The 14,958-nt window shown below is 53.5% G+C and overlaps 1 protein-coding gene across 4 annotated transcripts in view; it reads right to left on the reverse strand.

The window, feature by feature from the left end:
• The window catches only part of CD82 (CD82 molecule), a 52,214-nt gene extending 43,448 nt beyond the window's left edge, over nt 1-8,766 (reverse strand). For 2 of the 4 annotated variants that reach the window (XM_004264033.4, XM_012538846.3), the window contains exon 1: nt 8,020-8,373. The gene's annotated coding sequence lies outside the window, so the exon portion shown is untranslated. The other 2 variants (XM_033411179.2, XM_033411199.2) reach the window with 2 other exon arrangements.
• Between the last annotated feature and the right edge of the window lie 6,192 nt (nt 8,767-14,958).

Below are 14,958 nucleotides of genomic sequence, written 5' to 3' on the forward strand. Positions count from 1 at the left end.
GGGGAGGAGGACCCTGTCATTTCCTCAAAGGGGTGGAAGGCGCAGCGTTCGTTCATCACTATCACCCTCATCAACCTCTGGCTTGTATGGAAGGAGTTTTACGTGCTGGGCCCACCACTAAGCATGTTACCCAGAGCCATTATGTCATTTAATCCTCACCGAAATTGGTGAGAGAGGGGATCAGAGGGGCATTTGAGAGCCCCTGAATGACACAGCCTCCTGCCGCAGTTACTCCTCTGCTGTGAGTTCAGAGAGGTCAAAGCGTCAGGGAGGTGACTTGCCTACGTGACCGTCAGTGACCCAGGGCCTAGCTGGCCACCCACTCATTTGCGGTGGGATCTCAGACAAATCTGTCATCCCCCAGCCCCACTGAGTTTCTATTTCCTTTATAAATGAGGACGTCTCATCATGTCCCATTGCAACAACATTCTAATATTCCATATCCTAAGACAGTGGGTGGGAGAGTAATTTTCCAACTTCAGTAGTAGAATTACTCATTGCTACCATTATTGTTAGCAACGTCAAATTAACATTGAGTGTTTGCCTACCAGGCATCGCTGGAAGCGCCTTGTACTCATGAGGAGGAACACATATTTCTCTCTCCACTTGTTTCCCTGAGGAGGGACCTCTACAGGGAGAACACCTCTGGCCTCGCTCCACCCACTTCTTCGCTTCAGGCCAGGACCCCAGCAGTGGATTATCTGATTGGTTCATCTGGGAGACGTACTGGGCACGCTCGGTGGCTGCCCGCAGGCAGCGTTCATTCCGGGCTGCTCCTCTGCATAATACCAGCCCCTGCAGGGAGGCTGGCCCCTGTTCAGAGTTGCCTGTGACCGGACCGGAACTCTGCCAGTTCCAGGGCAGCCGGTTAGCCAGCCCTCTGGGGACTGGATCTAAAGCCACGTTCTCGGGGCTTCCTTTGGAGCTCCATCTTTGTCGACTGTTCTTTTCACTTGGTTCCAAATTCAGAAGAAGAGGGCTTCCCTCACAACTTAAACAAGTGTGAAGCTCCTTTAACCTTCACAGCACCGCTCTGAATTAGGTATTATTATTATCCCCATTTTACGCGTGAAGAAAGTAAGCCCGTCGGCGTCAAGGATTGTTGAGAAGCTTTCTAAACACCAGGCGGCACTTGGGGTGTGTCCACCACAATGGAAGCAGGATTATGATCCCATTCAGAATCTGACTCTTGTCTCCCTCCAAAGACACTCCCTCAGTCTTCTGAGGCTTGACAAATTGACATTCACTTCAAACCAACACCTGACCCCCTTTTGAAATAAATGTGATTTGTTAACAACAAGAACTTCAATATGATCCCACGTTCATATAATGCATTTTTGTTTAAATATTTATAGTACGTTTTTTGATAGCTTTATTGTATAAGTGTGTTCTTTCTTTCTGGAGCATAAAAATAATATGGGCTTACTGCAGAAGATTCAGAAAATGGGGAAAAGTAAAAAAAAAAAAGTCTGTAATATGATCTAGATAATCCCATTATGTGTATACTTAAATGTTTCACCTACTTTTTAGCCTTGTTGAGTGCCATTGTGGGGGGCTGCCCTGTCGTTCTGTGTCTGCAGTACCTCTGTGACAGTGTGGACACCTGCCCACCTACTGTGGCTGTCTCAGGGCAGGAGAACAGGCTGGCCACCCAGAAGTCCTTTCCCTGAATAAAACCCTGCAGCTCCGCACTGTGATATCACATGTGCCTGTCTCACAATAGCCAAGTGCAGCAAATGCAGGATAATAGAGTTTTGCAGCCCAAAAAGGGCTGCAACTTGTCCAAGGTCACATGGCAAGTAAAGGATGAGCTGGGATCAGAACCCAGGGCTCCAAATTCCCAGACTCAAGCCATTCACCAAAGACTGCCCCCAAAGACTTAAATCCTGCTTCCTATTAATAATAGCAACGCTATCCAAAACATCTGGTCCATATAAAGCACTCACTGTGTGCCAGGCAAGTCTCACAAATGCTTCACGTACGCTGATTCGTATCATTTTCAAACAACCCTATGAAGTAAGTGTTATAACCAACTCCATGTTAGATGCTGAAACTGATGTACAGAGGGGTTAAGACACTTGCCTAAGGTCTCACCCAGCAGGTAAAGAGCAGAGGCAGAAATGAGCATCCCTGGGCACTTTGATTCCAGAGTCCACGACATTGCCTATGGTTCGTCCTCCACTCTCCTGGGCCAGGGCCAGCTGGACCCCAGGCAGCCTTCTGGGGCATTTCTGCCTGAGGAGTAAGCAAACTGGCCTAGGAGGTCACTCCCCTGGAGCAGCTCACTCTGCAACGTCACAGCAGAGCCAGGAGCCGAACCCACGCTTCCTAATGCCCAGCTTCCGGCACTTCGTCCACTTTTCTGCATGGGTCCTATGAGCCTAGGTCCAGAATCTTCAGGAACTCCCACCCCAGATCACCTCTTGACACAGAAGGGAAAGTCAGGGGTGGGGCCCAAAGAAAGGCAGAAGCTCCCACTTCCAGGAAAGAAGCCAGAGGAGAGAGTGGCGGGGCCCCCCAGAGCTGCCCACCTGGTGGTCTCCAGGGATAATGTCAGGGGTGGGCCTCCTGGAGGGCATCCTCCCATCCCCCAGCCCTGCGCCCACGCCTCACGGGGCAGGAACTGCTGACTTGAACGTGCCTTTTCTGGCTGAGTCGGGCTTCACTAAGGGCCAGAGTGGCTCCCACAAGCCTGGGGCTGGAGGAAGTTGGGCTCTTCCCCTCTCAGGAGGGGAAAGGCTGGGCCTCATGAGGGAAGCCAGAGCCCGGGCTGAAGAAATCCCAGGCCAGCCACACCATTCCCACCTCCCTGGACCCCGGTTGCAGGCATGGGACGGGCAGGCCTGAAGGGCAAGGCAGGGGCATCCAGACCCTGCTTCCCAGCTCCGCCTTTGCCAAAAGGAGCCACTGAGGATCTGGCTCTGAACTGGGTCCTACTGGGCCACCCTGAAGAGAATCACTTATTCATTCAACCAACATTTCCTGCGTGCCCGCTGTGGGCCAGGCCTTGTACCAGGAGTCAGGACGCAGAGATGGATGGGGCAGTCCCTGGCTGGGAGGGTTCACAGAGATACTCTATATGCCACCAAACAGCAGCAAAGAGGCAAGTACTCAGTGTAGGCAAGCGCAGAGGAAAGAGGGGAAGGGAAAGGAGGGGTTTTGGAGAAAGTCTGCCACTGACGTTCAGACCTACTTCCCCTCAGGAAGCTCAGAGTCACGGTGGGGAGACCCAGCCACCCCCGGGAAGAGCACCACGCAGGTGGAAATGACTGGTGTCTTGGAGCACGTACACACACGCTGGAGAGGCACAGAGGGCCCATACGGAAGGCTGGTGCTCTGGGGAATGTCTCTGGGGGCCTGAGAAGCAGCCTAGTATAAGCCTTGAAGACTGGCCAGGTGAAGAAAATAAGGGCAGCAGCAGCTCTCATTCATGGAGGATACACCATGTGCAAAGCGCTTCACATGCACTTTTTTTTTTTTTTTTTTTTTTGCAGTACGCGGGCCTCTCACTGTTGTGCCCTCTCCCGTTGCGGAGCACAGGCTCCGGATGCGCAGGCTCAGCGGCCATGGCTCACGGGCCCAGCCGCTCCGCGGCATGTGGGATCTTCCTGGACCGGGGCACGAACCCGTGTCTCCTGCATCGGCAGGCGGACTCTCAACCGCTGTGCCACCAGGGAAGCCCCAACACATGCACTTTTTTGTTTTATCCTCACGTCACCCTATGAAGTGGTTACCATTATTATCCCCAATTTAGAGATTCAGAAACTGAGGCTCAGAAAGGGTCAGATAGCTAGGAATGGTCAGGGCCAAGAGTTTGCTCCAAGTCCAACTCCTCACCACCATGCTGTACCATCTCCCTAATCTGTGGACAGGCAGAAGGTAGACAAGGGTGCTTCAGGTGGGGGGCAGGCGAGGTTAGGAGGTGGAATTGTCCAGTTCCACTCTGTATTGAGACCCTGTGTTGTATGTGTGTGTGTGTGTGTGTGTGTGGTGTGTGTGCACTCACATGTGCCCTACTTTACAAACGACAGAGTCCAGGTTACAGAATCCCCTGAGAGCCAAGTAAAGAACAGGCCATTAGCAGAGAGGGAAGGAAAGCCCAGAGAGGAGAAGGAACTCATGAAAGGTCACACAGCCTGTAAACAGAAGAGCTGGAACTAACTCTAAGAACCAGAAGACAGGCCTCTTCCCTCACCTCAGCTGCGTCTCCATGTCAGCACAGAGTGAATCAGCTGCTGACAGGAAAACCACAGTGTAGGGGGAACCCCAGGGGTGAGTCAGGAACCAGACAGCCCCCAGACACCAGCGGGGCCGTCACAGAGGCCCTGGGCCTGTGGCTGGCCTCCTCACAGGCAGCATCAGGGGCCGAAGGGAAGAGGGAAGCAAGTGTAGCATGGAGCTCGGCCAATGTTTACCTCCAGGCTTCCCTCCCGGCCCCTCAGATCCAGGCTTAGAGGAGGGGAAGCCGGTGGGCAGGGCAGTTCCTGCTGAGATTAAACCGGACCCCCAACCCTGGCCCCGGCCTGTCGCACACAGGGGCCCAGGCTCTTCCCTCCCGCCCGCCTCTCACACAGCCAACTCCTGACTGTTTGATTCTTCCGTGAAATCATAACCGCCCCCTGAGTTTCCCGTGGGGTGGAGGAAGTGGGTTTAAAGAATTGGAGCAGGGGGTCAAAGCTGAGCCCAAACCAGGGGGTGTCCGCTGGCCCCAGATGCTCGAAATCGAAAGGAAGGCTCGGGGCTTGGGGCTGCTCTGCCCTGGGCCAGGAGGGGCTGTCTGGTCCTCAGGGTGAACAGGGGCTGCATCCCCAGGGTTGGAGGGTAAGAGAAGGGGGTGAGGCGCTTCCAGGAAGTGGTTCAAAAGTCTGAGGCCATAGAGAGAGGGGACTGCCCCACATTGCAGAAACTTCAGAGGAGCCCTGGAGGAACCCAAAATCCACCCCCCTGCCGCATGTGGGAACTTTGTGCCCCCGCCGGCTAACCTCTCACCCTGGCCTTCCCTGGGCTGGGACTGAGAGGGAAGAGCTGCAGGTACCTCTTTCCAGCCGCCCTGCTCTCCCGCCCCCCCAGCCCCTGCTGACTGGCTCAAGTTCCCTTCACTTGGCCCAGAGGCCTCCCCTTCATGGGCAAACACAGAGCCTTCTTGGGCGGCTCCCTCTCTATCACTCTGTAGCACTTGTCACCCTCCCCAGTGCCTTTACCCACCCAATCCAGCCACCTTCTTGAGCACCCGCTATGCACCAGGGTCTAGGCTCCATTGGGGATCGAAAGAAACAAAGGGCACCCACTGGGACACTTGCTCCCCCTCCCCTCCAACAGTGTCTTTCCTATCCCCCAGCTGCAGACATCCCCAAAGCCCCCCAGGCCCCTGCTTCTCCATCATCACAGCCATCGGTTCGTTATCCCTTGACCACTGGGTCCTGCACCCCAGAGCATCTGGCAAGACTATCTTTCCAAAAGTGCCACCCTGACTATGTCACTCCCCTGCTCAGAAACCTTCAGCGGCCCTCACTTTCTACAAATCAAATCCAAACATCTCACCTTGGCATTCAAGGTCCTCTACAAGTTGATCCAACCGACCATTCCCCCTTCGCATCCCTGCACAGTCCCAGCTCTTCAGCCAGACTGATCCATCTAGCAGTTTCCTAAAAATGCCCGGAACCCTCTGGTTCCCTTTCCCATCGGATCTGAACCCTGGTCTTGGTGGTTGTAAAAGTACCGAGCTGTGCTCATAGTGTCTGCTATATAGTATGTGGGCTACTTTCAAACAAGGTTGAAAAAAAAAAAAATCCCCTGAACACACTGACCTCCTTGCCTTCCCCTCGGCAACCTCCTCTTCCCAAAACACTATATTTGCTGTGGCTACTGAAACCTTTGCAATCTTTAGGGCCCACCCAAAACTCCACCTCCTCCATGAAGCTTTCCTAAAGATCCCTCTGACCCTTCATCTATCTCCTATCACAGTCCCCTTGTCTAAGTCCCTCACCAGATGGTAAGCAACTAAGGATGGGGTCAGTGTGTCATCGTCCATCATTTATCACATGGGGTGGAGGGGTGGTAGGAGGACTTCCCAGTAGATGTTTACTAAGCACTGTTTGAAATGAACATCTCCTCCCTGCCCCCCTCACAGGCAACACCTACTGACCCCTCTCCCTCCCCACCAGACCAAACTCTAATCTTAAGCCACTCAAATGCTTGGAGAGGGGAGTCTGGGGCCCCAAGTTGATCCAAGCCCAACCAGGACTTGGGATCCCAGGCAGAAAGTCCTGTTCAAGTCTCACTATCTCCCTTTCTCCCGTGTCTCACCTGCCCTGAGCGCCACCCTCCCATACATACACAAGCTGTTTCCTCCACATAGCACAGCCCTCAGTCAAACACTGTCCCATAATGTTTTCCAGCTGGTTCCACAGTGTAGGGCTCATCTCCCCAGGAGATGCAGGGAGCCAGCCACCTTCAGTGCCCAACCCTGATCAAACAGATACAAGGTGCCCACACTGGCCCTCACCTCCACCCTGAGCCAAGCATGCAATGGAAGAGCTGGATTCTGGCCACCAGACCAGTACAAACCCATGAGACCTCATCTGGCCTTGAGCTCTGGGTGTGAGTTATCCTCTCCAGCAGAGGCATGGTGGGGATGGGGACCTCACTGTCAGCAACTCAAAATGAGGGCAGAACCCAGAGGCTAGTTCACCTCTGTATCACCTAGCTCCATCTAATATAGAGTAGGTGCTAAGTAAACATTTGGAGGTTTATTTAACGGGACACCTAACAACTGCAAGCAATATTACTGAAAACTCAGCTACTCTTTGGTCCAGATGACACATTCCCCAACCCCAAAATGGACAAAGTGATGCTGGTGGCAGGTGGCAAGTTTTGGCTCTCACAAGGTCAAGAGGAGCTGCAGCCAGCCCTCCAAAAACAGTCTCATTCCCAGGCAGGAAGCCAGTCTATCACCTGCCCATCCACATCAGAGCAGCTGTCATACAATGAGGCCTCACTGGGTGCCTGGCGCCTTGCTAAGCACTATATACACATTATTCTATTAAGTCCTCACTACTACCGTTGAGTACCATCACTACCCCCATTTAACAGATGAGGAAACTGAAGTTTGAAGGGGGAGTGGAATCCAAATTTGGTCCCAAGTCCTTGACCACTGAACTAGGCTGCCCAACTACTATGGCCCCTGGCACAGAGCACCTACTGCCACCAGGGACAGAAACCTCCAGCCCAAGGAAGGGACCCTGGGCATGCAGCAAGAGCCCCGGCTCTGGGCTTGACTCTGGGCCCAATGTTTGCGGGGTTTTCCCTTGTCTTCCCCACTCACCCGGATAAGAACTTGTCCCCTAGTTTCCGCCAGGGGCCTCCCAAGCCAGCTCACTTGGAAAAGCCCTGGGAGGGGGACAAATGCCCTGCTGAGTTTCCCACCCCAAGTCTTACTAGGCTCTCAGAGCTGTGGGGAAGGGGAGGCTGAAATCTCCCTGACTTGGGCACCCACCCCACCCCCACCCCCCCGGCTCTGCCCCCGGTTCCCAGGCCTGTGGGTTCAAGTCCCATGCGAGGAACTAGTGTGACCTTTAAAACAATTCGCTTCACGCTCGCAGAGAGTTCACTTTGCTCAGTGTCACTCTGCAGGGAGACAAACTGTAGTCTGGGCGACACAATCCAAATACCTGTTGAGTCCGCTCTCACCTGCCAGCCTCACCTTCCGGGGTTTCAGTGAGAAAGGGCAGTAAGAACACGGAGTCCACCTAGTCCAACCTCCTCCTTTTACTGGAACCCGAGAGGTCCTGGGCAAGGTCGGGGGACGCGCCCGGGCTCACACAGCTGGAGCACGGAGGAGCCGGAGAACTGGGGGTCAGGACTTGGGAACTTAATTAAGCTCCTTCTCACCCACCAGCTGCCTTCTTGGCCCGACCTGTCACTTGCTGCGAGAAAACTGCCCGAGCGGCCTCTGGAAGTGGGGACGAAAACTAACTTTGCTCGTGGTTGCCGGCAGGCCTCCCCCGACCCCCTTCTCACCTGCTGGCTCTGCTTTTTGCTCCGCGCTGCAAGCCTGGCGTCGCCCGCTCGCGCCCCAGTCAGCGTCCGACTGCGCAGCCCTGGGTTCAGTAGCTTGATCGTCCCCCTCCCGGCAGTCGTCGGGGAACGCAGAGGCTTCGGCCAGGCCCCGCCCTCCGGAGGCCACGCCCCAGACACACCCCCTCGGCCTCCTGACTTGGGCCCAGCCCCGCCCCCAGACCCTGCAGGAATGTTGACTGGCTTCCAGCCGGATCGGGCTCTGTCCGCTACGGCCTCCCTGCTCTAACCGGCCAGCCCCGGCCCGGGTCCTGCGGGGGATGGAGCTACGCCCCTCGCCCCGCCCCGCTACGGCCCAACTTCACCCTGTGGATGGGACCTTCCCTGGGCCTGCCTCCTCGGCCGGGTTTTCTGCGCCCCTCCAGGCCCCTGGCCCTGCCCGGATAAAGCCTTGTCTGGGTGGGCATGAGCCTCAGCCCTGCCGGGTGGGAAACCTCACTCCCAGCGCTTCCTAATGGTCCCGCCCCTCCTCGGCCTTCCTCAGCCTTCCCACGCTCCTCCCAGGCCGCTGGCCACTTCCCTAGGCCCTCCCACCACCCCCGCCTCCGACTCCCTCTCCTCCGGGCTTATCCCCGCCCCCGGCCCTCCTAGCTTGAGGCCTCTCCCCAGGAACGCCCCTTCCTCGCTTCACCGCTTCCCTAATCTTGCCCTGCCCTACACTGGCAACCCTACCCGAGGCAGGCAGGCCTCCGGATCCCCACGCTGGCATTCCGGGTCGGGTGTATCCGGGTGCAACCGGGGAACGGCGTGGGAGCGGTTTGCGTTCCAAGTCCGGGCCTCTACCATGAGGTGGCTTGGGCCCAGGCACTTTTTGAAAATACTAACAGCTACCACTGATTGAACTTTCGCCAGGGGCCAGGCTGTGTGCCAAGCTGTGGCTTAGAAAAGTACTTTAAAAGTACTGGCCGTTGAGTTTGCACAACTCTGTGCAGATGTTGCACCCATGTTGCCAATGAGCAACTTGAGGCTTAGAGAAGGGAAGTCACGGCCCCTGAGTCTCACAAGGCTGGTGAGCAGGACCCAGTCCCAGGCCGTGAATCACAAGGCCTGATGCTGCACCAGCCTGCCTGGACTGGCCCCTGGAGGAGTAGCCCGGACCAGCCGTCTGCTGAGGCAGTGCTAGCAGGCTGCCAGAGGTAAGGGAGAAGGCATGGGGTGATGAGCTGGGGGGCAGCAGGGGCTGCTGGTCCATCCCTGAGAAGCCGGCTTTCTCCCTTGAGAAGTGGCTCAGAATTAAGATGGGCTGCAAAAGATCTCCGGATGGCTGTGGTACCCCCACCTGCATCCCAGCCCTCCACACACCCAGACCCCAGGGACCAGCCTCAGGTCCCTGGGTTATGACCAGAGCCATTGAGCTGTGCAGCTGACAAAGCTCTTTCACTCCCATTATCTCACTGGCATTTCACAAGGACGTCATTGTGGGGAAGGTCTGATTGTGCCGGTTTTGCATGGGTGGAGCAGGGCAGGGAGCTGGATCCCCGCCCAGCACGGTGGTTCCCGAAGCAGGTCCTTGGACCCGCAGCAGCAGCAGCATCTGGAAACTTGTTAGGAATGTGTGTTGGGGGCCCCATCCCAGATCTACTGAGTAAGAAACTCTGGGGGATGAGCCTAGCAGTTCCCTTATCAAGGCTTCAAGGTGATTCTGAATCACACTTCAGTTTGAGAACCACTGTTTAGCAGAAAGGTGAAGAAGTCAGGGTGCTCTGAGAATCACACAGACCAAGTAGCCTCCTGGGAGCCTTGTGACCCAAGGCGAGGCAAGGAAGGTACTTAACCCCTCTAGACTGAGCCCTTAAAAGGGATATCATGGGGCTTCCCTGGTGGCGCCGTGGTTGAGAGTCCGCCTGCCGATGCGGGGGGACGCGGGTTCGTACCCCAGTCCGGGAAGATCCCACGTGCCGCGGAGCGGCTGGGCCAGTGAGCCATGGCCGCTGAGCCTGCGCGTCCGGAGCCTGTGCTCCGCAGCGGGAGAGGCCTCAACAGTGAGAGGCCCGCGTACCGCAAAAAAGAAAAAGATATCATGATAATAAAAATAATAGCAATCTCGAGGGTGGCTGTTGAGGCTTAAATGTGGAAGTGCTCGTGAAGTGTTTCTCCACTCTTGCACACTGTGCATGCTCAGTAAATAAATGTTTTCTTTCCAGTAAAAAGTCCCTTTCATAGAATCTCCACACCAAGCCGGAGGAGTGGGGCTGGGGAGTTTTTTAAGCCCAGAAGTGTCCCATACTGTTGCCCTTCCTACAGAAGGACACCATCTTTCCTGCAAGGGGCCAAGAGCCTAAAAAGCTCTAGATGATGTCAATGCTACGGGTCCAGAGACCATACTTCGGGAACCACAGTGCTATTCTATCTTGGCCTGGACTCCATCTCCCACCCTAGCCAATCCGTGCAAAATGGGCATGAAATACCTTCCTCTCCTACCTTGCTCCGGGTCCCCTCCCCTCAAGCTGGGGGTGTTAGTGATGGTGATTGGCAGGTGGCAAAACAGCTGGATTCCATCAGCAATGCCCCCCTTCCCCCGGGCAGGCATTAGATCACATGAGTCCCTTCTGCCACCCCTTCCTGTCTCTGTCACTCCAGATTAGAGATGGAGGCAGCTGGGGCGACATGGAGGGCAGTCTGCAGGCAGCTTCTGGAATCTCTGCCAGACTCTCCCACCATCCTTTGCAGCCCATAGAAGAGGGTGTCCCATAGGAGTTACAGCCTGGGGCACTGGTCCTGTACCACAGAGCTACTCTGAAATGTTGATAGCGAAAACCGAGGCCCACATATATATCTAAACATTTAACAGACTGTAAAATAAAATATGTCTATTCTCCTGCCTCGAGAAATATTCTTTATAATGACCAAGGAGGCCATGTTGAAATTTAGAATCCTTGTACTCTTTGTAATTCTATGCAGGGACATGGTGGGTGTCGGGGTGAGTCAGCCCTGACACTAGTCTTCAGCACACCCGCCCTAATTCTCTTCCTAGCACCATCTGTGTCCTGTGTCACAAGTAGCCTAGGACTCAGGCCTGTGAACACCTCAGCTCACATGCCCAAACTCTGTCCACACACCTTGCCTATAGCTACCACTCAAGTCACCCCTCTAGGGGTGCACACGGGGCCATGTTGTACCCTCAGACGGATGGACCTGGAGAAGTCATTGTGTAAAAGCCCTAAAACTGGGCTTGGGCCGTTTAGGCAGAGATTTCTAGGTTTTCAGATACCTGAAGCATGATGGAGGAGGAGGGTGGGGTGCAGGCTTTGGGTGGACACAGGTGGATTTCCTGTCCAGGTCTGTGGGTGGCGCTGCCATTCAGCTTTGTCTTCCCAGCACCCAGCGTAATGCTGGGCACACATTGGGAGCTTAACGCACAGTCAATGAATAGATGTGTGTCTCAATTATTTACTGAAATGTCAAATTGGGTTGGTTTTTCAGCATTTCCTCTCTTCCAGCGGGAGTCAGGCTTCACCGTGACTTACCTCGGTCACTTTTCTAGGCAGAGAGCACAGCCACCTCTAGTGAGAGATTACTTCCATCTTTTGGGAAATTCTCCAGTCCATTCCAGGGGTGAAACCAGGAGTTTTGGAGGCAGGGAAAGGGGCAAGAAGAACCACTCTAGGGAGTTCCCTGGTTGCCTAGTGGTTAGGGTTACAGGCTTTCACTGTTGTGGCCTGGGTTCAGTCGCTGGTCGGGGAACTGACATCCCTCAAGCCACATGGAATGGCCAAAAAATGTCAAATGGCCAACCTGGAGGTAGGGGAGATGGTGGTTATAAGACCTCAAAAGGGTATGGCCATGGGGTTCCTAGCCTCCCAAAGATTCTCCACCCCAAAGGTGGCAAAGCAGGAGATCTGAAGGTCCTTGTGGACAAGAACATGGGTGTCAGGGTCTCATCGGTGTCTGGGCCTAGGAAAAGCCCCAAGGCTCTTGTACAGCTCTGGGAGGAAAGAGGAGGAGAGGGATGGGGGAGAGTGGTGCATCTGTTTCCTATTGTTATGTAACAAACCACCCAGTCATTTATTTAGCCCATAAATCTGTCATTTGGGATACGTTCAGTGGGGAAGGCTTATCTCTGCTCTAGACAATATCAGCTGATTCAGCTGGAGGTTGAGGATCCACTTTCTTTTTTTTTTTTTTTTTGTGGTACGCGGGCCTCTCACTGTTGTGGCCCCTCCTGTTGCGGAGCACAGGCTCCGGATGCGCAGGCTCAGCGGCCATGGCTCACGGGCCCAGCTGCTCCACGGCATGTGGGATCTTCCCGGACCGGGGCACGAACCCGTGTCCCCTGCATCGGCAGGCGGACTCTCAACCACTGCACCACCAGGGAAGCCCGAGGATCCACTTTCAAGATGGTGCACTCACTCAGCTGGCTAGCAAGTTGGTGCTGGCTGTCAGCTGGGAGCTCAGCTAGAGCTGGCGCCCAAGGCCTCAGTTCCTCTCGATGAGGCCTCTCGACAGGCTGCTGGGGCCTCTTCACAGCAAGATGGCTGGGTTTCAAGAGCTAACAGAGAACAAGATAGAAGCATATGGCGTTTTATGGCGTTTTATGACCTAGCCTCAGAAATCATGTAGTATCACTTCCTTTGTATTCTATGAGCGGAGGCAATTACGAAAGCCCACCTGGTTCAAGGGGAGGGGACATAGTCTCCTTCTCTCGATGAGGGGTGGCAAAGTTCTAGAAGCACTTGCAGGGCAGACGATATAGTTGCAGATATTCTAGTTGGTGGGAAACTCAATCTGGAAAACACAGTCTGTCCCAAGTGGGACCTCGGAATGACTGGAGTAGATATTCCTCTGGTGGGAACTGAGAGTCTGAATTCAGCTGATTTAAAGAAAAAGGGGCCCAATATTTTCTTACACAACCATTTGTGCACAAATGAATCAGAGGTCTGGCAGCAGACGCTTAGTCCTGAGTGTTTAGGTTACTTAGGACCATCCTTCTTCAGAGAGTACTCAGAACAGATTTAGCACCTCCCTCCCTTCGACCTGCATGGTTTCCTTAACATTATAAACTTAAATAGCACCCCTGGATCCTCATCACAACGACCCTAGGAGGTGCGTACTATTACGATGCCCATTTCCAAGATGTGGGAATGGAGGCATTGAGAAGGTAAGTAACCAGCTCAAGGTCCTACAACTAGTAAGTGACAGAGGAAAGAGAAGTAATAGTTTATAGCCAACTTAGTTTTCGGTTGCAGAAATTGACCGTAACAGGAAAAGCCCAAGTTGCATAGGACCTAGGTGCCCAGATTCTGACCACCAACACTAAGCCATGTGGTCTATTCCTAAAGGCTCACACTGCATCAAAGAGCACCCCCCAGGGCCTTGAAAGGACCCTGCTTCCTGCCTGAGAAGCAGAAAGAATGCTGGTCCCGGACGCTGGACATAAATCTGCTCTATACTCTGTCCTCTTGCTGCGTCTTGGGCCAGGAAATGGTTAATAGCAATTTATCAAGCCTGAGTCTATTGCTAAGCACAGTAACTCCTGCATTTGAATGGGTTCAACAGGGCCAGGGCCTTTCTTCTCCAAAGAGCTGGATGGGGATCTAAACTCTGAGCCCCTTAGAGCTGGGTTGTAGCTGGGACAGGATCCAAGTTCCCACCAAAGTGGCTGAGCCGTTGATTTTTTTCCATCTCAGCCATTTAACAAAGATCATTTAGACCCCTGCTCAAATCCCACCCTGCCCCCTGCTACATCTGAAGTTCCAGGGGTTAATCTCACGCAGCCCTGGCCTCAGTGGGGCTTTCAGCACAGTGGGCAAGCTGACCCAGAAACCAGTGCAGTGGTGCCCCACGGTGTTACCATACCAAGAGCAACGGCAAAAATAATAACAGAGCCTCCATTTTTAAAGCAAACTCTTACCATGCTCCAGACAATTTAAAAATGACTGGGTATATTTGACTAATTTGATAACAAGCATTTGTGTAGTGCTTTACATATTATGAAGCTTTTTTTTTTTTTTTTAACAACTGTGGCACTTGGGTAACTTTGAAACTATTGAGTGATGTCTCCACATCCACAATTCCCTGTTATGCCTGTTGTTTTCCCCTTTCAGGCATCAGGTCAACCCCACGGCAGGAGTTGGGTACCCCAAGCAGTCATGAGCCCCCATGCCAATGTATGTTAGTTTATTTATTTATAATCGAGATGTATGCACTAATTTGCTACCATTTGGCATATTCTGAGCCATACACAAAGCAAAATTTGAAAAGACAAGATAAAAAGTTATTTAAAATATTCAAGATATACAAAAATAAAAATCAACAAATATAAAGCAATCCTAATCATTTTCTCCTTGAACCCCAGTAGATCCCATGAGAGACCATTTCTTGTGACCTCTGTGCCCACAGGGAAGAGTTGTTGGAGCAGAAAAGCAGAAAACAGAAAAGGCTTCTCTGGACAACCCTGTTTTGGTGTCTCCAGATACTCCTAAGTCCCTGAGATGGATGGGGAGCTGCTACCAAAAGGGGACTAGAAATGGCAGCTCTCACTCCTGCCATTGGGTGGAGCTGCGCAAAACCAGCGTGAGATCCTTCCCTGAAACAGGCACAAGGCTAAAAAGAACATTCCTGTGGCCCAAGGAGCCAATGGTGTAGACAGTCTCCTCATTGTAAGGTTGAGAACGCCAAGGCTCAGAGAGTTGAGTTGAAAAAGTTTTGCATTTGTCACAGGTATTTCAACATTGGGGGATTTCATAACATTTAGACATACAGCTTCTGATAAAAAACAGAAAAACCCAAACAACCTGACGTGCATCCTGACAGGGCAAGAGCTGGTGGACATGAGTGTGGTGTCCCCTTCATTTGTAACAGCTGGCCACAGTCCCCACCACTCCCCATTGCCCACCCGACCTGGTTTCCTCATTTTTGTGACCTGCCTAGTCCCCATGGGCA

Source organism: Orcinus orca, chromosome 8 (assembly GCF_937001465.1).
Source record: "Orcinus orca chromosome 8, mOrcOrc1.1, whole genome shotgun sequence".
Taxonomy (NCBI): domain Eukaryota; kingdom Metazoa; phylum Chordata; class Mammalia; order Artiodactyla; family Delphinidae; genus Orcinus; species Orcinus orca.